Below are 27,978 nucleotides of genomic sequence, written 5' to 3' on the forward strand. Positions count from 1 at the left end.
GCCAGAACATCAGGACATAATTGCTGTAATGTATGGATTTTCTAAGATGTTAAAGGTAAAATGCCTGACTCTAATAATGATATGTAGATTTCAGTGAAAATAACTGTTTAGGGTCCAGTGGGGAAAACAGATTGGAGGGTATTTTAAAGAGTAACAGCCAGAAAAGAATATTTTCTTATTTCATTGACATGATAAACACATTGTATCACACCTCAACAGGAACTGGAAAAGTTCCCCACCTGCATTCTGTGGCAGTCAATGAAAAGGGTATGAAACAAAAAGGGAAGAGCCGATTCCAACAACCAGCTACCCTAGGATATTCCCCTCTGGGCCTGCCCTCGAAACTGTTGGCACTAGTGCTGGAGACTTCGTGGAAAATTCCCTTCTCAACCCCTGATATGTGTGATTTCTCTTCCTACTTCCTGGATGTCTGATGAAACCCTAATCCTGAGGCCATAGACCCCCACAGAGGTTGTGTGAGGGTATAGTTTTAAGGCAGCATTTAATGTTGCTTTGCCTGACAAAGGCAACTTGTCTGTTGAGGGACTTTTCCATGTGTTTGGGGCCTGAGAGTTGAAATGATCCTGGGCACGGGAGACTCTGCAATTGCTTTTGGACAGCCTTGGGCGCCAGCACCCAGGCTCAGTCACGTGCTGTGGAGGCAGGAGTGTAAACCTGGGACAGACGGGAGAGCTTGGCAGGTGGAGGAGAGAGTGCAGATCCTACCGGAAGCTCCTCTGGTGATTTTTCTCTTTAGCCTTCATTCCTTGATGATTAATCAATCAACTAATATGTATTTATTACGCTCCCATTATTAAATATCTGTTCTATTTCTATCTGCGCGGGAGGGTCCACAGAGAGCTGAAGACATATAATGAGAGGTATAATGGTGATTGCACAGTAATCACCATCTTCCCTCTTCTTATTAGTGACCTTCCCCCTGCTGTGGAGGGTTCGGTGCTTCTCTGTGGTTCTTAGGGAGACTCTACAGAGTAGTGATACAGCCTCGTTTCCAATAGGAAGAGGTCAAGGCTCAAAGTAGTTTAAACCTACTCAAAGCCTTTATGTAAATAGTGAGTGAATAAGGCAGTATCACCATGATACTGATGAGGATGTTACCCTGTGGGTACGGAAATCAGAGGATGCTCAGGTCCCTTATGTAAAAATGGTGCATGTAGCCTACGTATAGCCTCCTGTGTGCTTTAAATCGGCTCTAGATTACTAGTAGTCCCTAATACAATGTAAATGCTAAGTAAAGGCTGTGTAAATACACTTGACTGTTGAACAACACAGGTTTGAACTGTGCGAGTCCACTTCCACTTGAATTTTCATTTCCATGAATACATATTGCAGGACTCTACGATTTGCCGTGAGTTGACTCTGGGGATGTGGAACCCTGGATGTAGAGGCTCCCTGCAAAGTTACACTGGGATTTTAGACGGTGCAGACCTTGGGGGCCTCTAAACCCCCTTGTTTTCCACGAGTCAATACTGGTTGTAAATACAGTGTAAATTATGATGTAAATAGTTGCCAGGGGGTGGCAACTTCAAGTTTTGCCTTTTGGAACTTTCTAGAATTTTTTTTTTTTTTCTAATCCGTAGTTGGTTGAAACCGAGGATGCAGAACATGTGGACATGGAGGCCTGACTAATTATCATCAGGTAAGTAGAAAGGATCTCTTTGTACACGACAGACCTAAAGTCATTAAGAGACTAGAAAAATTAAAGACGTCTAAGACTCCATCTTCGTCCTCCAGGGAGCCAAACTCATCATCAGTTGGGATTATAAAATATGCATATTCAAAGGCCCTGTCCTCAATTTGTTAATGATCCCAGAGTTCCCATTGTGGCTCAGTGGTAACAAACCCAACTAGTGTCCATGAGGACTTGGGCTCAATCCCTGGCCTTGCTCACGGGGTCAAGGACCCAGCATTGCTGTGAGCTGTGGTGTAGGTCACAGATGAGGCTTGGATCTGGCGTGGCTGTGGCTATGGCTGTGGCAGGCAGCTGCAGCTCCAATTCGACCCCTAGCCTGGGAACTTCCACATGCTGCAGGTGTGGCCCTAAACAGCAAAAAAAAAAAAAAAAAAAAAAAAAAAAAATCCCGATAATCTCTGCCTCAACACAAAGGGCACATGAGGATACAGGGAGATGGGGATGACCCTAAAGGGATGAGTACGTGGAGAACCACATGCAGTGGTTAAAAGAGCTTGACCCAGACACACAGGCTTCTGTTCCAGGTGCTGTTCTTGGAAGATGGGCAGAATGTGCATCCTCAGGTAGGGACTTTCACCTCTGTGAGCCTCGGCTTCCCTGTCTGTCAATGGGGTAGGTGCAGGCTCTTCTTGCCTCCCATATATGGACGACACAGTAATATCAGGTATGTTCTCAGGCTGTGGATATTAGGCCTGTTGTACGTACTGTGGATAGCTGTTCTAGTAGCATCTGGTGTCCGAAGGTGTTATTTAGAGGAAAGTCAAGTGGGTTGGCCTTCTGGTTTTTGCGTTCTATCTCTTGCTGGTGGCCAGGGACATCAGGCTGTCATACCCACTGAATGAATACATCTCCTGTGGCAGCAGGATGCCTATCCATGCCCACGCCATAGTGTGTCACCTGACTCCTGTGCAGATGGGAATGTGTGTCATCGAAACCTCTCAGCATGTTCTTTCTCCTGTTAGGCTGCAGGAAAAATAATATCATACTCAAGCTATTCATTGATACAGTATATGGTCAAAATATTCAAATTCATTAGACGCTTAACAACTTCTTATGTGGGCAGATCTATTTGAGAATACGTGTGTCTATTGAGTTAGACTTAGAATAAGGAGATGTCATGTCTTGAGTGTTCAGTTTCCCAGGCTAATACGCAATGGTTTTACCATCAGGACCTGATTCTGGACATTTTTATCTCACTACGTGAGGAATGGCCTTGGTAGTGACCCTGGATCCGTAGAAGTCTGATGGCTGTTTTTCTCCTAAACTGAATGAGAATGTCCCATTTTTAGCTCTAGAATTCTGCTATTTCCCCTATATTATTATGGAAATTGTACTTTTTTGAATGGTTGATTTAACAACAACCATAACAAAAACCTAAGGTAAGACCAAGGACAGCGCTCTGTTGTAGGACATCTACCAGAAGTATAAACCCAGACAAGATATTTATCTTCTTAAAGCTCAATTTCCCCCCTTGTAGGAAAGGGGAAATAATACCCAAATGTGTATCATTGTTGTGGAAATAAATGAGGTAATATACGTATATCATTAAGTACACTTTTGGAACATAATGCAATAATTAGTAGATATTAGCTTTGGATGGGAAAATTAGTTTTTGGCTAATTGTCTTCAAGTATACCCTTTGCTATGCAAAAAAAAGTTTCTGAATTCTTTCTCTTGTAGAGAATTGTCTGTCTTAATTCCACTAGTTTCAACGAGGCCAGCCGTATTATGTAGTCGCTTTTATTTTTTCATCCTAATCTACTTTTAGTGAGCCTAAACACTTTATAAAGTTCCTGAGTTGTAAATTATTGCTAGTTTTGAAGATTTTTTTTAAGATTAATTAACGGAATCCTATTCACTTAGGGGTTCTTGGCAAATAAATATGCCACACACATAGCTAAAACATGAAAAAGAACATGAGACTTTTTCCTGAGGTTTAAGTTGCCAAGCAAAACTTAAACCATGCTCTAAACTTGACTTTCAAACAGGGTTCTTTTCATATTGGAGATAGTTATCAGTCCCTTTAGGGAAAAAAATTGAATGAAGTCTTTGAATTCCATCATCTCTTTCTGCATCCACCTTGAGAATGAAAGTGACAAGGACCTTAATCAAAATTTTGTTATCTAGCTTTGGGATAGCAAATGTAAATACTGACACTAAGACAGCCTTCAGTCATTCAGTCAAAGCCCCCCGCCCCCCACCCAACTGCTTCCTGTATGTTTAGTCAGGCACAAAGTCCCACTTGAATAGAATTTGATTTAGAGAGTAACTGGACTTTTAGTGCCATTTGGGAATACAATCCAATTTGATGGAACAATGGTACAAATGTGCCTAATTACACAGATGTAAAACCTTTTGCAAATGACTTTTCAATGACACTTCCTTATCTAAAATTTCTATATAATCTCCAGAGTAATCCACTTGAGCTATGTGACTTAGTTTGTTACACTGAAAGAATTTGTTCAGGTTCATTGAAGTATTCTGTTCCTATTCTGGTGAAGGCAGGGAGTTCTCCCCTTTCAGCCAGTACCCCTGTTCTACCCAGAAATGGAAGCCTCTTGCTGCTGTTGGTAATGACAGTGCCATTCCATGCTGAAAGGGAAGCATCGGTAGGGATGTCTTTTTGCTATTTGTCATGTGTAGTAAAGAATGTTAACTAAATAATTAACTTGATAAATGAGTAAATAACAGCTTCTAGTTCCAGCCTTTGCCCTCCAGAGCCTCAAACCAGCTCCATCAGTTCCATCTGGCGTGACTAGCACACCTTCTTATTCTCCAGCCCCATTCTGGTTCTAATGATGGAAACGTACACCTGACTGGTTACTTAGAAGAAAGCTACCCAGGCTGACCCCTCTTCATTGTGAGTCCTTGGCTTCTCCCTTTCCAATGCTCAAGGAGCTCAGACCCTGAGAAACTGACTTAACCTCATTAAAAATACACAAGGGCAGGTAGATAGCGATCTGAATATTCGTGCTGCGATGGATTTAGCATCTGTTTGTTTTTATTCTTTGGTAACACTCTTTTGCTATTTTGCAAGAAACCCCTGATATCAATGAGCTTAAAAATGGAAAGTACATGCTCCCAAGAAATTCGGTATTGAACATCTACCTCCCAAGAACACCGATGGCGAATACGTGACTTGTGCAAAGTGTTTTCCCGTCCACCATAGCAGCTTGTTGTGATATTCCTGACCATACAAAATCCAGAAGATGAAAAACAGCTGGAGGTGCACAAGCATCTGCTCCAGGGTCCATAAGTGTGTTAAGAAGGGCGTGTCCAAACCACGAACATGATAGTGCAGCTGCAGTGGTCAGGTTTACACACCACTCTTCAGATTGTGGCTTTGTTTTAGGTCACATGAGTTACTGTTTTCTTCGATTTTTAAAAAAAATTTTGTTATAGCTGACTTACAGTGTTCTGTCAATTTCTGTTGTACAGCAAAGTGACCCAGTTATATATACATTGATGTATATACCTTTTTTTCACATTATCCAACATCATGTCCCAACACAAGTGATTAGATACAGTTCCCTGTGCTATACAGCAGGATCTCACTGCTTATCAGTTGTTCTCTAACTTAGTTCTTTTGATTCCAAATTTCCTTTTACATGAACAAAAGATAAACACTGTAGTTAATATTAGCTCTGATAGTAGAAATAATTCCCAGCATTGATGACGTCAGTTTAATATCACTATTACCAGAGGTTTCAAATAGAAAGTCAGATACTTCTAATAACAGGTAACTTTTTTCATCTAATATACAGATTCAGAGTAACACTGTTGCTAGACTCAATCATGTAGTTGAACACAAAGAGACAGTTGATTCCTGACTCTAGGAATCAACTGTCCCAACTATACCTTCTTAAGGCAATCAGTTGGTGATTAGATTTGGTGAGAGTTTAAGAATACTGGTTAGAGAAATGTAAACATCCTTTCAAATTCCCTGTATTTCCCTTATGCATCTGAGCAATGTAATAAAAACAGATTTTAGTGGTTTGGTTACACTCTGATAGTCTCTATTTAGAGACTGAAATATTAATCAAATCTCATAAAGGTAGGTAAATAAAAACTTCAAAAGCAGTTCTTTTTAGTTACTTACCAAAGTTCTTCCAGATGATCGTTTAGGAACATGCTGTTGAAGCATCTTAGGCTACAGAACTGATAGGAATCAAGGAAAAAAGGGAAGGTAGAATACGAGCACCCCAACCTAACTAGGCTTATCTATTTTCTTAAGTCATAATGATGTAGTAAACATGCACTAAAATGCAAAATTCCTCTTTCACTGATGCTCATACAGTTGTTCTCTTTTGAGCAAACAATCGTTTTACCCTTGACGTGTGTGTGCCGTCCAGATTCATGTTGACGCGGTTAACGTATATATAAGTATGCAAACATGTAGAGAGAGATGGAGTTGGCTGGTTCACAATGTTGATGGAATAATGGCGTGTATTTTTTCTTGCTAAGCATTTATTGCTGAAAATATCTTGGGATTATTTTTATATTCAAAACATATGAAGTTCTCCTTTTTCTTTCTAACTGCGGCGGCTCATGCGCTGGTGGGCACTTAGGTTGTTACCAGTTAGTGTGCTGCTACGAGTGAAGCTTCCAGCCCGTCCTTGCCATGTCCATGTCCTTTTTTCACACAAGTGAGCATTTCTCTAGGAGGGATGGGCATTTTAGATCGAACAGATAAAAATAGATAAGTTTCTTTAAAAATCTACATCCACTTGGAACTGCCCAAATGGCATACAATCTTACCATGTGCACTACGCCCTCAATAACACTTTGGATAGGCGATCCCATCGTGGCACAGTGGTTAATGAATCTGACTAGGAACCATGAGGTTGCGGGTTTGATCCCTGGCCTTGCTCAGGGGGTTAAGGATCCGGCATTGCCGTGAGCTGTGGTGTAGTTTGCAGATGCGGCTTGGATCCCACGTTGCTGTGGCTCTGTCGTAGGCCAGCGGCTACAGCTCTGATTCGACCCCTAGCCTGGGAACCTCCATATGCCGTGTGTGCGGCTCTAGAAAAGGCAAAAAGACAAAAAAAAAAACACCAAAAAACAACAACAAAAAAAACCCCACTTTGGATATTAGCAGTTTCTGCCAATCTGAAGGAAACCGTGTGCTGTTTGTTTAATTTCATTTCTCTCTTCTTGTATATGAACCATTGCATATGCTTTGCATAGTTTTGTTTTGTTATCCTTTCTTATTTATTGGTAAGAACTTTTGTATATAGAATTCATCACTTGTCTTTTGACTGTTCGGTGGTATATTTTGTGAAATAGAGGACTTTACAGGTGGTCACATCTGTCAATAATTTTTGTATGGCTTCTAAGCTTTGTGTAGCAAGCAGAATCTTCCTAAACTAAGTTAGGCAGTCTATTATTTCCTTCTGTTAAATACATATTTACATATATATGTATGATTATATTTTTATATATATTATTTCATTTACATGTTAATCCATTCCAAATTTACTTTGACTTCTAGGATTTGTGTGTCTTAATAATACTATTTTTTTTTTTTTGTCTTTTTAGGGCTGCACCCACGGCATATAGAGTTTCCCAGGCTAGGGGTCTGATCAGAGCTGTAGCCATTGGCCTACGCCACAGCCACAGCAACACCAGATCCTTAACCCACTGAGCGAGGCCAGGAATTGAACCCACAGCCTCATGGTTCCTAATCGGATTCATTTCCACTGCACCTCGGTGGGAACGCCTTCATAATACTATTCTAACTGTGATTAGAAAATGAACTTCTGTATTATATTCCAATACATCCAAAATATTTCTTTATTATTTTTTATTTATATTTAATCCATATAAATTAATTATGGTTCTTGATGTGTGGCAGGTTTATATCTTTTTGTTATTGACTTGGTATGCTGCCTAACAGCATTCATACTTTTGTTACTGATTTGAAAAGCTGTCTTTTTATGTGATTTTAAATATTTTATGTGGTTCTGTTGCATTGTTTTACTCCTTTTTTCTGAGTTAATACAACTATGGTTATTGTAATTTTAGTGTGTTTTGATATTTTGTAGGATATAGTCTCCCTTTGTTCTATTTCAAAAAGAAAAAAAAATATTGGCACATAAGCATTTTCTCCTACCCACATTTCATTGAAATTGTCTCTGTTTTTTTAAATGATAGAGGTTAGTTAATTCTCATACCTTTTTTCCCAGTGAGTACAAAGACTGAGTATTATTGAGGAGGAAAGGAAATATTTAGTCCATGACCATGAAATGCTAAATATTCATAAATAGAATAATAAGACACAATACCTTGGCTGATGGTTTTACAATTTTCCCAAGTATAAATCTCTCTCATATAATAGGTCTATTATAATTGAAAACCTAATTCTGTGAAAGCATTTTTATTTGTGTGAATATAAACATAACGATGAAGGGAGGCAGGCTGCTCCAGAATACCTACTTCAGGTAAGTTTTGGGGCCCATAACGAAAATATTGGGTAAGAGTTTTGTACTGCTGATGAGGGGCTGGAGGGTGGGCAGCTATAGCTTCCACCATACTTTGAAATAAGCAAGAAGAAAACAGAGGCTGAGAAGGGACCACTTAAACCAAGAGGGAGGCAAGCTAAGATGTCTGTATTGCTCACTCCCATGTAACTATAAGACACCGGTGGTTTTTTTCATTTCACTAGTTGCAGAATCAGAAGCAGCAATTTTCAAGAGAGGGGACACCCCCAATGTACTCCTGTTCCCATGGAGATGAAAGTAGCTATATGATTTTATCCCAAGTCTCACTGTGTTAAAGGCAGTAAATGTAGGCATTACCCTACATCACCGTTGTAGGGTAATGGTCCTACAATGTAATGGGATATTTAACTAAAATAAATATAAGATCTAATAACTGGAGTAGATATAGGATAAAGCTAACCTTGATGAGGTGGTACAAAGATACTGTTGATTAGTGACTTTCTTCTCTCTGATGTCTAAAACAAGTGGCAAGTGGAGATGAAATGAGGCTGATTTCAAAGGGAAAAAGTGGTAGTTATTTGAATAAACCCTGTGCTGCGTTTGTATGTCACTGAACTAAATCTACACAATCGTATTTTTACAAGGCAAATGGCACCACCACCGCCCCCCTGCTGACCAACGCCAGCCTATACAGTTCTTTCTTCATCTCACAGATGTAATACATCATCAAGTCCTATTGGCATTACTTCCTGTATATTTTTTGAATCTGTTAACTCAGCTGAAAGCCCATCACTTATTCACACCACTGTCAGCTCTCACCTGAGTTATGTCATTGTCCCCTGTCTTCCTACCTTCATCCTTGTTCCTCTGAGCATATTCTTTGCAAGTAACCCAAATGGCATCCGAAGGCAAAAAATGAAAAGGAAAAAACCCTAACCTATCTCTCTATTACTAGTCACCGTCTTGGTGACAGAAACCTTAGGATCCAATCTCTCCTGCTCTCTTGGTATACACACTTCAGCTTCATCTCTCTCTCCTCGTATCTTCTCTCACGAGTCCCCACTCCCCTTTCTTACCATGTTTCTTAAAATTCCCACATTTCCTCCCATCCCCTGGAAGATCCTTGGCAACCTCCCTCTACCTGTACCATTCCTCTGCCACACTCCACCAGGCTGGTACCTACTCATCCTTTCTGCCTCAACCAAATGTCAATCGCTTGATTTACCCACAAATTAATTCTCTCATGACCTTATGAAGTCCCCTAACACCTCCTATTTTTCCTTTGTGAAATCTGTGAGATTTTGTGTTTGTCTATCTTTCCTTTTAGAATGTCAGCTCTAGTCTGGGTTCTTAGGATCGTTATCTAGCAACTTGAATATTTGACTGATGACAGGAGAACTGGCCAGACACAATCTTGTCTGATGTTTTCATCATTTCTGATGTCAGCGGTTCTCACAATATTAGTGTGTATAACGAACACCAGGTTTGGGGGACCCCACCTCCAGAATTTTCTATTTAGTAGGTATAGGACACCCACCCCTGAAGTGGCACTTCTAACTGCTTCTCTGGTAACAGTGATGCTTCTGCTCCTGGTAGCCTATTTGAGAATCATTTCAGTATGGTAACTTTGCATCCTGCCAGCCTGACTTGAGCAGATGGAGTCACTAGTCATGAGTTCTCTGTGGACCAAACACAAAACTACATTTCAGGGGACAGAAAACAGTTTTGTCATTGATTTTCTCTGTGCCCTGCGCAAATAAGTATTTATATACATCATCTTTGAGCAAAATGCTGACTTAACCGTTTCAGGCTATAAAATATCACAATACATTTTTAATCTGCAAAATCGTACTGAAGTGCTCAGCAATTACTGCCTTATGATGTAATATTGATCACAACCCAGCTATCTTATTGACTCAACACATATTAATTATTGATGAAAATGGTCTTCCCGAGATTATAATTCAATTAAATGTCGCTGTCGTCACCCTTGCGGTAAAGTTGCCTCCACCATCAGAACTGCTCACTGCTGGACAGTTCGAATGTCCCCCCCAGCGTCGCTCTGTGAGCTGCTTTGCAGCCAAAAGCAAGCCAGAGGATGATAAGTCTGTTTATTAGGAACTGAATCATGTCTCTAATGCTTCACTAGTGTTTGTCCTATAGACTCAAAGTTCCACATCTGAGATTGGGAAACAGCTAAATATTTTATGTACTAAAGTGACTTTTCCCTATTACAGTAAGATAAAAATCTCTTCAGTAACGATAGATCTATTTTGTTGGGTTTATATAGGCACATATTTCTTCTGTCTGAAAGAGAGTTTTATCACTTAACACAGTGACCTGGAGATTTAAACTGGATGATCTGGGCCGCCTGATTCCATTCGTGTATGACAGTGGCCTGGAAACTTAGGAGCGTGGCCATAAAAAACTATTACACAAGAAAAAATTCAAAATTAGAAACAAAAATTTTTGTATGGAATGAAAAAAGAAATAAATTACAAATACTAAAACACTAATGAATACCAAAGACACTATAGGATCTACAGCAATATCAGTATCATGAAGTTTTATTTATAATCACCTAGCATACCTTCACAGCATTTTTCCTGTGATTTTTGGCTGTACTCTCTTTAATCACCTCTTCATGTGACAGTCTTATAACATTTTCTCTATAGGGTTTGGAAGAATAATTCAGTCTTTAGTGTGAAAGATCAAAATTCGGTTTCATGTTACTGATAGTTTCAGTTTTATTTCATCTTCACGTATTTTTGGTAATGTTAGGTCAATTCTGTGGTTGTCGAATTTGGGAAAATCTCTATGAAACATTTTTGCATGTGAGCTGTATACAACGATGTGCTTGTGTGCTATGTACAAACAGAGATTATGATACAGTCCGGTTTGTGCAATTCCTATTAGGGAGGGAAACCATTTATAGTGCATTTACTATTCTATATGTTGTGTCACTGGAATTCATTCCTAAAAAGAAAGAACTTCCCCTCTGACTCAACATACAACACAAATCCTCTGCTTTAAATGTTTTTCATGTGGTGGGTGGAAGACTGTCCCTTGGACTGGCTTCGGGCTCTGGATAACTCACGTCCTGCCTTCTCAACACTCACATACTCTGGATCCTGGAGCCACTGGACAGGTTCTTATTACCACAGGGCCTCTGGCCCTGCACTTCCGTGTCATGACTCCAGCTGAACATATGCCCGGGGGCTCTGCCTGCACAGCGGTGGGTAAGGATAACTTGACTGTACACAGAATGTCCCCCCAGCCAGACTAAGGGTCACCCTATTCAGTGCCCAGCTTTTTCAAAGCTGATTCCATAAATGACTCCGCCACATCGGCAGGTGGAGAAGCGTGCTGGGGAGGAAGACCAGTGGGAAGTGTCTGCTGTTTGGCCAGCTGGAGTAATAACAGCTCCAGCTGCACGTTTTACTTCAGTGTGTTAGTGCGTGAACATCTTGCTTGGAAGCGGCCGACCATGCGAGGGAGCCTTGAGCCAGAACTTTGTAACAAACTGCACTCTGTCAGGCCTCCTGGACGCTGGCAGTGGGAGGGGGAAGCCATGAGCACATCACCCCTTTGCCTCTGGGGCACCTGGTCTCTTGCCTCTGTCTATCCATCACTTTTCCTGGGCCGTCACCTGCTGACTGTAGCCCTAAGACTGTACAGCCTCTTAGCCGAAGCACCAATCCTTGACCAAGTGTGAGCTGTGACTCATGGTCAGTCCTGGGAAGGGAGTGTGGCGACGGCCCTGCTCACAGGCTGGCCTGTGCCTGGGCCTGGGGAGGTTCGGGTCGCATGACCTGCTGCCCACTCTGTAGGGGTGGTGGACACATCTAAACCCTCACAGCTGCCTCTGAAGTTTACGCAAACATATCCTGTGCACCTGTAAACTCACCATGGCTTAGCTACACTTCCTGTCTTTCCAGCTCCCCGACTCCGCTCTCCCACCAGGTTATTCTCAACTTACCGAAATGCCCAAGGCCTGTCTCTTTCCTTTCTGCAGTCTCCTCCTCTCTACTTTCTCCCACATGTTTCACCCTGTTGACTGCTCTCCTGCCGCCATGTCAACTCTCAGTCCTCCAGGGCTTTTCCGCATCTCCCAACAAGAAACCCCGCTCGGAGCAACCCAGTCTCTCAGGTAGTGTCCCCTTAGTCCCAGACCTGTGAGTCCCATCAGAGAGTGTCATGTATATCCTTTCAGATTAGAGTCCCTAAAAATTCATGGTCTCCAACCGGTGTCCTCACTGCACTTGCCCGTCCCACTGTGTTCTGGGGACCACTCTCTATGACCTTCCATTAAAATGGTTCCCAAATTGTGTCCCTAACCTATAATTCCTCACTCTTTTTATTGAAATATAGTTGATTCGCAATATTTTATTAGTGTCAGGAGCATAGCCTTGCGACTCAATATCTTTATAGACTATACCCAAGTAAAAATCATGACAAGATAATTCCTTGTGGTTTCCTTTTTGCTTATCGGTTTTATCCACAGTGGTTTGCATCTCTTAACCCATTACCCTAATTTGCTCTTCCTCCTTCCTTCTCTCTCTTAGTAAATGCCAGTTTGTTTTCTGTATCTGTGAGTCTGTTTCTGTTTTGCATATACCTTCATTTGCGTTATTTTTTTAGATTCCACATGTAAGTGATGTCACACAGATTTGTCTTTATCTGACTAATTTCACTAAGCCTAATATTCCCTAGGTCCGTCCACATTGCTGCAAATGGCAGAATTTTGCTCTCTTTTATGACAGTAATATTTGATGGTATAAAAATAGGACATCTTTTTATCCATTCATCTGTTGATGCCTCACTCTTAAACTCTACCTGACATCTGGCTCAGAAAGTTTCACAAAGAAAATGAAAGAATTAGTAAGAACTTCCAAATCTTGGCTCTCTTCTCCCCCAGCCTCCACCGATCCCACACTTACTGGCACCTGCTCTCATCATTCTTTCCTCGTGCTCAGGGCTGCAGTCTGACCTCCGGTTTGTGTTGTTAATGCACAAGCCTCCTTCCTCCACAGGGGCCAAAGCCAACAACTGTCCCCGCTCTGCAGGCATCTCCACCCTCGCCCCTCTCCAGACTGGTCCACTTCAGCCTATCGACAGGTCTTGGGGAGCCCCCATCTCAGTGACATGTTCCTCCTGTCCCACCTGTCTCACCTGCCTGTGGCCCAGAGCATCTGCTTCATTTTTCAGATGCTGTGATCTTTCAGTGTCTCAGCCTCCTCATGATGCTTACGTAGCAGCATCTCCATGAATCTGTCGCCAGATCACTAGCGACCCCTGGGCTGTCGAATGTCCCTGGATTTCATTCCTCGTTGCACGTGAACCCACAGCAGGACTGACCGTAATGACTTCCTCTCCTTTTCAGATGCTTTTGCCCTTTGAAGCCTCTCTTTCTTGGTCTTCCTTTTGCTTTTCTGACTTCTCTTCCAAGTCCCCTTTGAGAACGCCTCTTCCTTCCCCTTTACTGTTGCAGTTCCCGACACTTTCATCCTGACTTCTTTCTTTTCTCACTCTTCATAATCGTAATAAATGATCTCACAGCCCCTCCTCAGTCTCCCACCCTCCTAGTTCCAAAACGGAAACATCTTCCCCCTAATTTCGGTTTCGACGTGGATGTCCTATAGGAAGCTGACCTGGACCTGCCTGCCGTAAACCACACCCCTCACCTGCATCCTTCACCTTCACCCCGCCATCCCACACCCACATGAGACCCTGCCATTCTTCACCACCCACATCTGATGTCCCCTTCCCCTGCACTGGCCACCTTGGTTCATGGCGCCATCCAGTCACCCAGCCTCGGGATGGACCCATCATCGCTGACGCCTCCACTTCTTTCACATCCCAAGTCAGGTACGTCTCCAGTTCCTGATAATTGTATGTCCTACAGGCCACTCAACGCTGCCTCTTCCTCCCTGTTTTCACCATCGCAGCCTGGCTTCTCTCATTACCCTGTCTTTCATACCGTCGTAGCTCTTCTACTGGTCTCACTGCCTATTTTGGGGATCTTGTTACTCTACCTCTATTAACTCTTTGACAGTGTAAAAAAGATCATGCTTTTATTAAAAAAATATGAATTTATTAACACAGCACAACCCTCTTCTCTCCCCATTCTGGTTCTTTAAACCCTCATTCCCAGTTATAGCAAAGCTGGAATCTTCCCAAAGAGTCCAGACTTTCTCTTTCTGAAGACTTGGCACACACTGGGTTTCTGCTTAGGAAGGTTTTCCTTGTCTGCTCTTCTTCTGAATCCTTGTATTCACCTTTTTTGCTACGTCTCAGGGGTCACTTCCTTAAGGAAACTTCTTCTAACCCTGCCAATAAGAGCCTGTCTGTGCCTTGTGATCAGTGGTTTACTTGGTCAGGCAGGGATATTGCCACGAGTAGTATATCTCCAGTATGCAGCTAGATTCCTAGCACAGACTAGGCTCTCGATAGATGTTTAATGAATGAATTATGAATGAATGATTGGAAAGCTTGCCAATAGCGTGTCATAATATTGACGTGGGTCCATTGTATAAACAATCTCCAAGTACGTTTGCAAACACATTTCTACTTGTGGCTATTTGTGAAAGAAAACAGTGAAAACAAACAAACAAAAAAGGCTGTATGTGCAACACCAGTAAAAAGGAAGTTTGGCCCTGAGTGCATAAACAGACCATCTGACCTTTTGCTGCTAATAGTCTAAATTGATTGATTACATGAATTCCAGAAGTGTGTGTGTGTGTGTGTGCTCTCACTGTTTAATCTAAAAATGATCTACATACCACTCCCACAGAAATAGCCATTTTTTATCTGACATTTTATCAATGTCCTGGGCCAAAGCATCATACATAGTTTGTTTGTTTGTTTTTTGTTTTTTGTTTTTTTTTTTTGTTTGTTTGTTTTTTTTTTGTCTTTTGTCTTTTTGTTGTTGTTGTTGTTGTTGCTATTTCTTGGGCCGCTCAAGCGGCATATGGAGGTTCCCAGGCTAGGGGTTTAATGGGAGCTGTAGCCACCGGCCTACACCAGAGCCACAGCAACGCGGGATCCGAGCCGCGTCTGCAACCTACACCACAGCTCACGGCAACGCCGGATCCTTAACCCACTGAGCAAGGGCAGGGACCGAACCCGCAATCTCATGGTTCCTAGTCGGATTCGTTAACCACTGCGCCACGACGGGAACTCCCATAGTTTGTTTTAAACATAGCTGTGGGCTAAGCTTAATCGAGATTTTTATTTAACATGATGTATTTATTTGGAACCAGAGGCCTTTGGGGACCTTTGGGGACCTTTGCTGTCTGGATTTACGGCACCAAGAATGTGCAGCGAGTGTGCGTGGGGCAGCATGTGGGTTGTGGTGTGGAGCAGGTGACGGGCTGTGAGAGGTCTGTCCCCTTCCGTCTAAAAGCAGCTCGAGACTGGAGTAAGAGTCATACCGATACCTCATAATGTTTTCTATTTTAACTCTGGAAACTCCCCTACTTCCCTTCGCAAAGGCATATTTTTCATGACATGATTTCTTCTGGTTGACAAATTCCTTTTTATTCTTCCCCAATAGAATGTATCAGTTTCCTTTTTGGCATTCCAGTTTAGTTTTATAGCCCCAAACTTCAGATTTTAGAACTGGTGTTTAAAAGTTCATTCCTTCTGAGAAAACAAGTAGGAAAACAGTGTCCGACATTATAAAGGTGAACCCGGTGCTCCACCTGCACAGCATTACAACTGGCTAATAGCAGTTTCATTTGGGGGAGGTATCTCCTAAAGATGCATAAGGGTTCATGTTTTAATAGTTTTCATGTTTTCCCCTTTTTACTTTCTCTTTATAGAAATTGGAGACATTTGTGTTTCATCACGGTCCCTCCAGGGTTATTACAAATTCTGACAGTATCATTAAAGCTACTTTGAACCTTCTATTTTTTATGTACTTATTTATTTTGCAGACTTTAAGCAAGCTTAGAATTAATGTTTTCACTATTTTCTCAACCTTTTATTAATCCATATAAAAAATTTAAAGCTACCGACTCATCATATTGCTTTTTCACTCAGCGTTGTCTTAGGGTTATGCTAACAAACAGCTGACGAGGACGCTATATTTCTCAGCTAACAAGGTAGGAAGCAAGGGACAAGAGTCACCCTTCCCAACTTGAAGAAGAGAAAGTGGAAAATAAGTATTAGGAGGCGCCTCAGGAAACCCGAGTATTTTCACCCTGCTTATTTCCACTACTCCAAATGGAAATATTGCTCAAAGGAGAATTTTTCACGCCACCTCCTGTATCTTGAAACGAAATGCATGCATTTTCTTTTAAGATGTAAGAATTTTAATGGCTTTTTTCACACAATTCTGTGTTTGTCTCTCCTTACTCTTGCAGGGAACTGGCTCATTTACCGGTTTATAGGGACTTGGTTGATGCAGTCACGTACATACACACACATGTACACGCGTGGATGTTCACATACAGTGAACACTGCCTTTTTACAGTTCATGGTGCATTCCTTCACACGTTCAGTTTATTTAACTAGTTCTTTGTTGATGAGCACTTAGGCTGTTTAAAATATTTTGCTGTTACAAATAACGCTGTAGCGGTAACACTGCACAGATATTTCTCGTGAAGGTACTAGTCTCGGCCAATTGTTCTCAGAACTGAATTATGTGATCAGAAGTTATATGCATTTGTAATATACATATATTATACGTATATATATGTCCAAATAACCTCCATAGAAGTAGAACACATGTGTGCGTTTGTGTGTGTGTGTGTGTGTGTGTGTGTGTGTGTGTGTGTGTGTAAAGGGGGGGCAGATCGTGTATTTCTATCAGCAACATGAGAGTTGACTGGACTTTTGAAAAAGTCTTTGATCTTTCACGCCAAGAATTTCCACCCATCCTCCCTTCCCAGGGCCACCTTCAGACACCATGTCCTTCACAGAAAAGGCAGTCAGAGGAAAAGAGATGAGGTCTCGTGGGCAGAACTAACGAGGTTTGAAATGTCTTTTTTACGTAGCAGTGCCCCTGACTCCATGGAACTCCATGTGTTGAGTTTTGTCTGTATGTTACACTTTGCGTGCACTAAAATAAAACTTAGTATTTTTCCCCTGAGACTTATATTTGATTAAATGTGTAATTTTAAAATGCGTTTAGATTTACAGAAAAATTTCAATGTCACATAAATTGCACAGATGGTACAGAGACCTCCTGTGTATCCTAATCCAGTTCCTCTCTTAATAACAGCTTACCTTCCTATGTACATTTGTTAAACTTTAAATTCGTTAAAATTCTATGAACCAAACATGCATTCTGAAGGTTTCCTCACTTTTTACCTTTTGTCCTTTTTCTGTTCCAAGGTGTCCATCCAAGATGCCACATTCCTGTCCACCTTGGTGCTTCTTCTTAAAGTAATATGTCAACCTCTGGGTTCTTTAGTCTGAAATCTCATTGTTCCGCTGAGAACTTACTTCTCAAATGGATGATGCTCTGGTCTGAATGTTTGTATCCACCCCAAATTCATATGTTGAAAACCTAATATTCAAGGTGATAGGATTGGGGGGGGGACCTGTGGGAGGTGATGAGGTCCTAGCACCACTTGAACAGTGTTGGAGTCTTTATAAGAGAGGTGGCGGAGGCCTAGCTGTCCCCTCCACCATGTGGGGTCACAGTAAGACATGGGACCTCCCCCAACCCTGATCTTAGACCCCCATCATTCAGAACCGTTTGGGGTTTGTAGCTGCAAACTATTACTTTCAGAATGGATAAGCAATGAGGTCCTGCTGTACAGCTCAGGGAATTCTGTCCAATCCCTTGTGATAGAACAGGATGGAAGATAACGTGAGAAAAGCATGTATATACATACATACATGTATATAGGACTAGGTCACTTTGCCATACAGTAGAAATTGACAGAACATTGTAAATCCACAATACTTTAATTTTTAAAAATTAAAAGAAAAAAATATATATATAGTTTACAGGCTGCCCAGTCTGTGGTACTGTGTTTTAGCAGCACAAACAGACTAAGACCGAGGATTATTTTTCCTTCACAGACAGTATACCTGAGGGTCGGGATCAGGGACCGGGGTCCCCCTTGCCTCTCTGTGCTGCCTGCAGACCGTCGCTTCATCTCCACATTTCAAAACCCCTGCTCCCATGAGACGGAAACGATTGAAATCTGTCCTACCGCCTCTTCACTGCTGCCAGAATGGTTCTCCCGGTCGCTTCCTTCTTTCATTGACAGTTTTAACCTCTGGATCACTGGTTTATTTCCCATTTCTTCATCTACCTTCTACCCTATTCCTGCAAATTACTGGATGCTGGCATCCACCCGGAGGTGCCATCCATGGTGATTGTGGAGGTACCGTCCACATCTTGACCTTGGAGCTTCGGGCATCCTCAGCTGCAGTGGCCTTCCCTGCAGTGCCCTAAGGCCATCGCCTCCCAGGTCCTACATCAGAAAACAATGCCTCCTGCTGAATAGCATTGAGAACTATGTCTAGATACTCATGTTGCAACAGAACAAAGGGTGGGGGAAAAACTGTAATTGCAATGTATACATGTAAGGATAACCTGACCCCCTTGCTGTACAGTGGGAAAATAAAAAAAATAAAAAAAGAAAAAGAAAAAAAAAGAAAACAATGCCACTATCAAATTCTGACATTCCGCTCACCAGTGACACATTTCTCTCCACCAAGGTATTGGGTCAAGTATATCCCATGGGAAAAACTTTCAGCTCATCGACTTTTTTTTTCATTTTCTCATAATCACTTTGACCATCCTTTTCTTTGTTGTACAACTTCCTGTCCTCTCTAAAACCCTTCATTTGCAGTCAGTTTCCTTCCCTCTCTCTTTCTGCTTGGCACTTGATAGCAGCCCTCCAGGTTGAATAAAGTCTTCTGTCCACTATGTCCCGCCTTCAGTGAAGCAGCTGGATGCTGCTGGTGAAAAATCACGTGTCCTGACAGTTAGTGTCCCTTTGATATTTTTATCTCAGGTTTCACATGGGCGTGATTACCTTGTAAATCTACTCTCATCTCTTCTCCTTGGTTTTCTCTTCTCCCAGATGGCGATCTCATAAATTTCCCTTCCTCTCACCCTTAGTAGATAACCTTGCCTCGTAATTCATGGAATGAATAGGAGGCACCAGATAGGAGACCTCTTACTGCTCCCTCCCAATCCATAAATCCGCTCGCAGGGGGACCCCTCTTCTCCTTTCCGCCCATTGTAACTGATTCAATGCCTCTTTCCTCAGCACCCAGCCTCTCAATGTGCTGTAGGTCCCATCTCTTCTCGACATGAAGTGCTCCCTCTGCTGTCCTGTCGTCCCTGTACCATCAGCCTCCACATTTCCCTGGGTCACGCCTGACAACACGTAAACGAGGTCACCGACAGTATCCACGGTGCTGCACAACGATCATTTTTGGTTTTCATCTCGTTGCAAGTGACCTTGCGAAAAAGATCCTTTTCTCTTGGTCTTTGTGACATCAACTCCTCTTGGTTCTTTTCGGTGTCCCTATCCTCCAGACCCTTCCTCATCTCTCTTTAGGGCTGAGGTGGAAGGCCAAGTTCTGGATTGTCGACTCTTCTGCCTTGAAATTCTCCTCCTAGATGACAGCCTCCACTTAGGAGGGTTTAAATCCTATCGAATGATTCTGACTCTGTTTCACTCTCACTCAAGTTTTCCCCAATAAATCTTTGGCATGTCTAGGTCCCTCTTGAAGACTGCTTCTTGGAGATATGAGGGCTGTTTATTTGTTCTTAACAAAGATAAGGCTACTCAAGCCTCAAGAAAAAACCACTAGGTTCTTAGCAAAAGAGTGGGTTTTCAGGAGAGGGAGGGGACCATTCCACAGGGTCAGGGCTGGGGAGGGGAGGTGGGCTGCTATTGCTGGAATGAGCTCACAGGTAATGCGATTCCTGTTATATCCACAAGCTTTTGCCTGCAGGACTGCAACAGACATGGACAAGCGACTCAGACGGAGGGAGCAAATGTCATCAAGGCAAGAGTGTAATTAGAAGGATACCTTTTGCATTGACTGGGTTTTTAAAGAACATATGTGCCGTAGAAAGTGCAGAGGAGATGGATTCTGGGTGCCACAGAGAGCACAGATAATGCGTGAGGCTCCAGGTTTGCGATGTCAACGCCAAACTTGAACAGCCAGCGCAGGGGGAAATGGAAACAAATACTCTTAATGGAAGAGGCATAAGCCAATTAATACTTAGCAATTCCACTTGCTACCATAGCAAATTCCTAAACTTTCACAAAGACAGCAAAATCCCTGGATGGCAGACTGCGTAGAATAAGCAATGAGACTTTAATTCCTTTGGACTCGTAACTTGTAAGAGAGGAATCCTTGGCACTTAATCTAAAGAAACAAATGTCCAAGGAGATTTAATTCTTGAGCTCTAATGTCTCTGTGAAAATGGTCATGGTGGGGCTTAATATTCAAAGTTGGAACTGGAGTTTGTCATGAAAATGTCTTTATGCATGTTATCAGCGTGGTTGCTTAATGATGCACTGGGGTCTCTGCCGAATCTCTAATGGACTCTTTTAAACAATATGACCTTTGGACCAGGAAGTAGAATAGGAAGTGATGTTTGTGGAGCTCCTGCTGTGGTGAACCAGGATCAGCAGTCTCTTGGGAGCATTGGGATGCAGGTTAGATCCCCAGCCCAGCACCGCGGGTCAAGGATCCGGTGTTGCTGGAGCTGTGGCTTGGGTCACGACTGCGGCTTGGATCTGATCCCTGGCCCAGGAACTCCATATGCTGCACGTGCCCACCTCCCCGCCAAGAAAGTGATTCCTGTTGTGGGTCAGGATAGGCATGGAGTTCTAATTATTGCACTCTTCAGTCCCATTCCACGGGCTTCTAAGGGACAAATCTGTGCTGTCCTTCAGGGTCGGCAGTGGAATAACTACAGCAGGCTCTTTAGAAGCAGGGTGGAGATTAAGGAAATGAGCTTATGAAGTTGGGAGTAGGATTGTCTTGCTGGCCTGTTCATCCCCTCGCTCCAGGCAGAGAACCCCACCTGGGTCAACACAGGCTTTGATATTAACCTCAATAAGTTCAGAGGAGGCTGGAGAATCGGGGGGGGGGGCACGCTCATTGGAGGGATGCCTGTTTATTATCCATCCTCCAGGTTTGCTTTCATGCAAAGACAGATTTTGGAGTAAAACTCCTGGTGTCTCACCCCACCTTCTAGGTGAGTGGAAGGAACCTTTCCCATAAGCGAGAGGAAAACCCAGGCAGGTGCACCTTCTTCTCTTTCTCTGGGATCTGCCTGCCTGCAGACAGCATCTGTTCCCTGTGGCCGCTTTACTCAAATCCCCCTCGTCCCCAGGAGAGGCCCGTGGCACCTGCCCTCTGTCCACACCAGGGCAGATGGGCTCCCTAAGCCAGGGGTCCACTCCTAGCCAGCACACTGCACGACCACATCTAGGGTCACTCTCCAGCCCTCGCGCTGTGCTTCCCACAGGGAGCTGCCTCCGTGTTCTTCCTTGGTGTGGTAACGGGGAATGGCTGTAGAGCTGGGGTGTAATCACAAAGCCCCAACAGTTCTTTGCTCATCAGAGATTCAGACTGTCTAACTCCCAAGCATGTTGCACATATTTGGAGGATAATTCATCTAAATGAGCCCCGCATGTATCTGGGCTTTGGGAGCTGATAGAATTCCTGGAGATACAGAGTGACCTAGTCCAAGGTGCTTTATGGCTTCACATGGGAGGGAGTTGAAACTAGCATCCTTAGGTAAACATGGGAGTTCAGACAGATGTAGCCAGGCTTTCTTATTCCATGTCACCTACATAATTGTGACTTGCAAGAGCTCAATTAGCATCTGACGGGAAATGTGAAAGGGATTTTCGGTGGTGGTTCAAAACAAGACTTCGTGTCTTCGGGTTGTTTCATTTCCTTAACATACAAGAAAGGATCGAATCATGTTTGGGGAGGATTCCTGTGGAATTTGGTCATAAGGGGTTTGGTTTCACTGAACTACTGGGCGTTTTTTGAGATAATTCTTGCTGTGGCATTATCCGAAGGCACCTACAATTTGGCTAGGAAGAGGAAGGCCCTGGAGCCCGACTGAGGGCAGGTCAAGGCACCACCTGCAAGGTGGTGCTATCTCCCAGCATTGCTTTGGACTAAGGGGCTGTAAGGATACAGATATCATAGCTAAATTTGCCTCAGAATACAGAGACATGATCATTTCAATAAACTGTCACCAACTTGCCACTTGCCCACGTTTTCTTGGCCGTATTAGCAACAGCAATGTAATAGTCTTACTCTCTCGGCTTTAAAAATCAACCAGTGTGTAGCAAGCACTCCACCTGTTGGTCTTCATGGTTATAGTTCCAGAGCAGCAATCACGATACGCAACCCTTGTCACGAGTCTGCTTTCTGATCTCCAGAAAGATTGAAAATTAAATAATTCCAAATAAAGCCAGCGTAAATCATCCCAGTTTCTCCCTCACACTGACACTCCAGGATCCCACCAGCAACAGGAATCCTTTCTCAAGGAAGCCCTGCACAAGACCACTCAGGGCTGCTTGGAAAAGCCTTAAACTTCACGTTAAAGGAAGCTGCCCTGGATCTCAGAAGCATCAGCTGCCCAGACACACAGAGACTGACTCCATGTGGTACTCAAGCTGCTTGAAGACATCTGCGCTCTGAGGTGGTTCAGGACCCTTGGGAGGTTAATGGCAGTGACATTTCTAGATCCTGAGAGTTTTTCTTAAAAGAAAGACGGCCTCTGCCTGGCACTCCCCAGAAGAAGAAGCCTTAACAAATGCCTTGGGATAAAAACTAAAACAGGTCTTCTCCATCTTCAAGACACCTTTGAATAAGGATGGATTTGACATCCCAAAGGTGAAAGGCTTATGGCTTCTGCTTATGAAAAATATCTTTAAAGAAGGAAGATACTAGGTAGAATTGCAGGTTTCTATGTGCACTATCATTGGAGGAAAAACTAAAACTCTGCACAGATTTTATTTCCTTTAATTTAAAAACAGCATAGAGTTTTAAGAGAATTTCAAGGGATTTTTATTAGGTTTTGCAAATCCATAAAATGAAATAAGCATTTTTAATATATGTCTGATTTAGTGGTGGCCCCTCACACCCTGGTCTCCTCACCACTACCACCAGGTACCAGGCTCTGTGTTCAGCATGGAAACCAGGCTAAGGCTGAATCTTGGTATAAGATTCACTCTCGTTTATGCTCATATAGAAATGTGCTTTAAAAAGCTTGTGCGTAAACTAGACGAAGATACCACACACACACAAAGAAAATTATAGGCCAATATCACTGGTGTGCATAGATTTAAACATCCTCAACAAAATCCCAGCAAATTGAATCCAACAATGCATTAAAAAGATCACACACTGTCAAGTGGGGTTTATCCCAGAGATGCAAGGATTCTGCAACATCTGCAGATCCCTCAGTATGACACACCACGTCAACAAACTGAAGAATAAAACCATATGATCGTCTCAATGGGTGCAGAAAAAGCTTTTGGCAAAATTCAACACCCATTTATGACAAAAAGCTTTCCAGAAAGTGGGCATAGAGGGAAGCTACCTCAACATAATAAAAGCCATATATGACAAACTCACAGCTAACATCCTTCTCAATGGTGAAAAGCTGGAAAGCATTTCCTCTAAGATCAGGAAAAACACAAGGATATCCACTCTTGCCACTTTTATTCAACGTAGTTTAGGAAGTCCCAGCCACATCAATCAGAGAAGAAAAAGAAACAAAAGGAATCCAAATTGGAAAAGAAGTAAAAGTGTCACTGTGTGGTGCTATACATAGAAAATCCTAAAGATGCTACCAGAAAACTTCTAGAGCTCATCAATGAATTTGGTAAAGTTGCAGGATACAAAATTAATACAGAGAAATATCTTGCATTCCTATACACTGACAACAGAACATCAGAGAGAGAAATTAAGGAAACAATCCTATTTACTGCTGCATCAAAAAGAATAAAATACCTAAGAATAAACCTACCTAATGAGGCAAAAGACCTGTACTCTGAAAACTGTAAAATACTGATGAAAGAAATCACAAACAGATGGAAAGATACACCATTATTGTCAAAATGATTATACCATGCAAGACAATCTGTAGATTCAATGCTATCCCTATCAATTACCAATGGCATTTTTCGTAAAACTAGAACAAATAATTTTAAAATGTGTATGGAAACACAAAAGACCCCAAATAACCAAAGCAATTCTGAGAAAGAAAAATGGAGCTGGAGGAATCAGCCTCCCTGACTTAAGACTATACTATAAAGCTACAGGCATCAAAACAGTATGGTGCTGGTGCAAAAACAGAAATATAGATCAATGGAATATGATAGAAAGCTCAGAAATAAACCCACACACCTATGGTCAATTAATCTACAACAAAGGAGGCGAGAATATACAATAGAAAGAATACAGTCTCTTCAATTAGTAGTGCTGAGAAAACTGGACAGCTACATGGAAATGAATGAAACTAGAATATTCTCTAACACCACATGCAAATATCATATGATATCACTTATATGTGGACTCTAATTAAAAATAATACAAATGAACGTATTTACAAAACAGAAACAGACTCACAGATTTCAAAAACAAATTTATGACTACCAAAGTGGAAATATGGATGGAGAGAGGAATAAATTAGAATTAACATATACACACTACTATATATAAAATAAATAACTAACAAGGACATAGCATATAGTGCAAGGAACTCAATGTTCTGTAATAACCTATGTGGGAAAAGAATCTGAAAAAGAATGGATATATGTGTACGTATAACTAATTATTGTACTGCATGCCTGAAACTAACACAAAAGTATAAATCAACTTTACCTCAATAATTTTTTTTTAAAAGAAGCTGTGTGTCTTTTAGTTTCAGATTAACTTTGAGTTGTGTAAAGACTACCTGGGAATATTATTAAGTGGATAAAAAGAAAATTGCAAGCACTTTCTTCAGCGGGTTTCAGTTGACGTATATGCTCTCTGTGCGTGGTCAGTTAGCTAGGAGATCAGGTAAGAAGGCTCTGACATTCGATCCCATACGGGTCACTTAACTTCCCAGAGATAAATTCTGATGCATGTCCCAGAAGGCATCGCAGACCCAGGATGTCCTTCTCAGAAATGCTGCCACCCAGCCATGGCGTTGGAGAAAGCTAATTCATCACCAGTTTCTTAATAAGACATAATCCTGTGAACTGACTTGTTAGGAGCACCATGTCTTTCTTCTGTTGAAATTTACTTGGCCCTTTCACAATGGAAACATGTCTGTGAGATGAATGGGCATGACACCAGGCTTTCTCGTTGTCTCTGATTCTGGGTTCCAATAAGATTCTGGGCAAAGGCTGTGTCTCACCTGGGGGATCTCAGCATTTTCTTCTAAGCTAAATATAGAACTCTGGCTACTTTGGGAGAGGGCTTTCTCTTTTTTTTCAAGTGGCACAAAAATCGTGTCCTTCTTTGTGCATGGAACGAAGATGAGCACGTCCAAGATGACATGCATCTTCTCTGTGAAGTTGTCCTCCTGAAAATAGGGAATGTCACCGGGAGAAAAGCCCATCCAAGGCCCAGACCTCATCATCCTGGAGTGTGGCTGCGACTCCACCTCCCTCCCTCACTCCCATGGCCAGATTCTGCCCTGCAGCATCTAGTGACCAGATGGAAGGGATGCTTCCTCTGCCCCCGAGGGATGGGCAGAATCTGGGCATGGCCCTTTCCAGCCTGCTTGGTCCATTATCCGCATACACTCACGTTGCTCCCTCGGCAGGATCTTAGGTCCTTTGGACCCTTTCTTTAATAACAATTATTTTTCATTTACTGCATTTCAGATGCTTTTCCTTATTTTATAGAATCCATATAAAAGCTATATTTATCTTCATTTTATAGATGCATCCAGGATCACACAGCCAATAAGTGGCAGATTTGAGGCTTGACCTCCTCAGGTCAGGGGGCTGTGGCTTGCAGGGACCATCTCACGAACACGTCCCCAGCACCGGAGGGTGGAGAGTGAAGGTGTGAGGCTCTCTGGGACAGGAAGTACGGTCTGGGTCAGTTTATGCATCTCATGCGAGAAAGCTGTGCCGGAGGGTCCAATGCTCTGGCTCCCTCATGGCCCGACCTCCTGCACCCTGCTGCACGTGGTTGAGTCTGCTCCACGGAGCCGCAGCCCTGCTGCCCTTCCAGGCATGGTCCAGGAAGGCAGGAGCTGGGCCAGACCAAGACTGTCCTGCATCCCTCAGGGCTTTGTCTCTGCTCAGAGGTTTCAGTCAAAGAGCATCCACGTCCCCAGTTTATTTTCGAAATTACAACCTACCAACAGTCATTTTGATAAAAGATTTTAGCCAAAAGAATCAACCTTTACGGCTAATTCTTTTCGGTAAAGTTCAATTGTCAAATTCCATTGCAACTTCAAGCTTTTAAAATAGGCTTTTTTATATTTGTTTGTTTCATGGCCTCATAGTTCTTTTTCTCTCTGTCTATTGGAAAATTGCCCGGCATGGACTGCAAGGTGCCAGAGGCACGAGCATGTTCAGAGCCAGCTTTGCTGGGTGAGGTGGTTGTACAGGGTGGGGTCTGCCCGTGTGCCGGGCGGGTCCTAATCCCCAGGCTTCTGGGTTGAATGACACACAAGTGGGACCAAAGATAACCTGCACTTGGAAATTGCACGTAAAGAATTGCAAGTGATATGACTGTTCCTAATGGTGTTTATTAACGTAGCTGTACAAGTTGGGAAACCCAACAGCACCAAGCAATTTAGGTTTATTCAAACCTAATATACTGAAAGACTTGGAATTTAGAAATAATGGCACATTCAAAATCATTCTCTAAGTGCGTATTGAACTCTTGTGCTGTCTTGCGCATCTCTGGGGTAGAAACAAGACCACCTCTTATTCCTGTTTCCTCCCATGGATGGTTTATCCAAGCATCCTGGGTTCCACCTGATTCCTGACCCCAGCAGGACCAGCTCAGTCCTGCTGGCTTGTCCGGTGGGTAGACGCTTTCCCCACCCCATCACCTCTCGTGAAGGAGGCTGAGCCCAGCTCCTCCCACCAGCTGGTGGTCGTCTCAATCACAGGATCATTTCCTCACATCAGGAGTCTGCACACTGTCAGGGTTTACCTTCACTGGAGTCACTTAAAAAAAAAAAAGGTGTTGGAGTATAGTTGACTCACCAAGTTGTATTAGTTTCAGGTGCACAGTAAAGTGAATCGGTTCCACATCTCCATTCCCTCCATGTAGGTTATTACAAAATACTGAGTAGATTTCCCTGTGCACCGGGTCACTTCTGATCCAGCCTCACCCCGCACTCCCCATCCACATCCAGAGGATTCGTCCTGTTCTCTTTTCCTTCTGTCATTTCTCCTCCCACCACCACCCAAATGCACTCTGATACTGGGTCATTGCAACTGTTCCTTAACTGACCCTGACTTCATCATTATTCCTCCACCTTCCCTGCCAGCCTCCTCCTTCCTGTCCCTAATCCGCGTGCATCCAATCTGCTGCAGCCGGTTCAGAATTCCATTGTGACCACGTCGCCCTGGGCTGACAAGATGTTAAGGACTCTATTTCCTCATGAAAAGCCTAATATTCACCACCAAGGAATCAGGACCTTTTGCAATATTTTTTCCACCTTTCTTTCTCACTCTCCCCTCCACCAACTCTCTGCCCCAGGCTCCTTGATGAAATCTATGGCTCTTGCAATAAGCCAGGACTCCACTTCTCTAGACGGGTGATGGAAAGGAGGCGGTGAGGTCCTGCCCTGCCTGTATGGTGAAGCTGTTCTAAAGGCAGCTGTGAGCACGCAGGGCGTCCCTG

At 42.8% G+C, this 27,978-nt stretch overlaps 1 long non-coding RNA gene across 4 annotated transcripts in view; it reads left to right on the forward strand.

The window, feature by feature from the left end:
- LOC102161653 overlaps window positions 1-27,978 on the forward strand; it is a 218,035-nt gene that overhangs the window by 164,519 nt on the left and 25,538 nt on the right. For 3 of the 4 annotated variants that reach the window (XR_002339514.1, XR_002339513.1, XR_002339516.1), the window contains exons 4-5: window positions 1,602-1,660; window positions 2,239-2,277. This is a non-coding gene — a long non-coding RNA (uncharacterized LOC102161653). The remainder of the gene's footprint in view (window positions 1-1,601; window positions 1,661-2,238; window positions 2,278-27,978) is intronic. The other variant, XR_002339515.1, reaches the window with a different exon arrangement.

This window comes from Sus scrofa, chromosome 16 (assembly GCF_000003025.6).
Source record: "Sus scrofa isolate TJ Tabasco breed Duroc chromosome 16, Sscrofa11.1, whole genome shotgun sequence".
Taxonomy (NCBI): Eukaryota; Metazoa; Chordata; class Mammalia; order Artiodactyla; family Suidae; genus Sus; species Sus scrofa.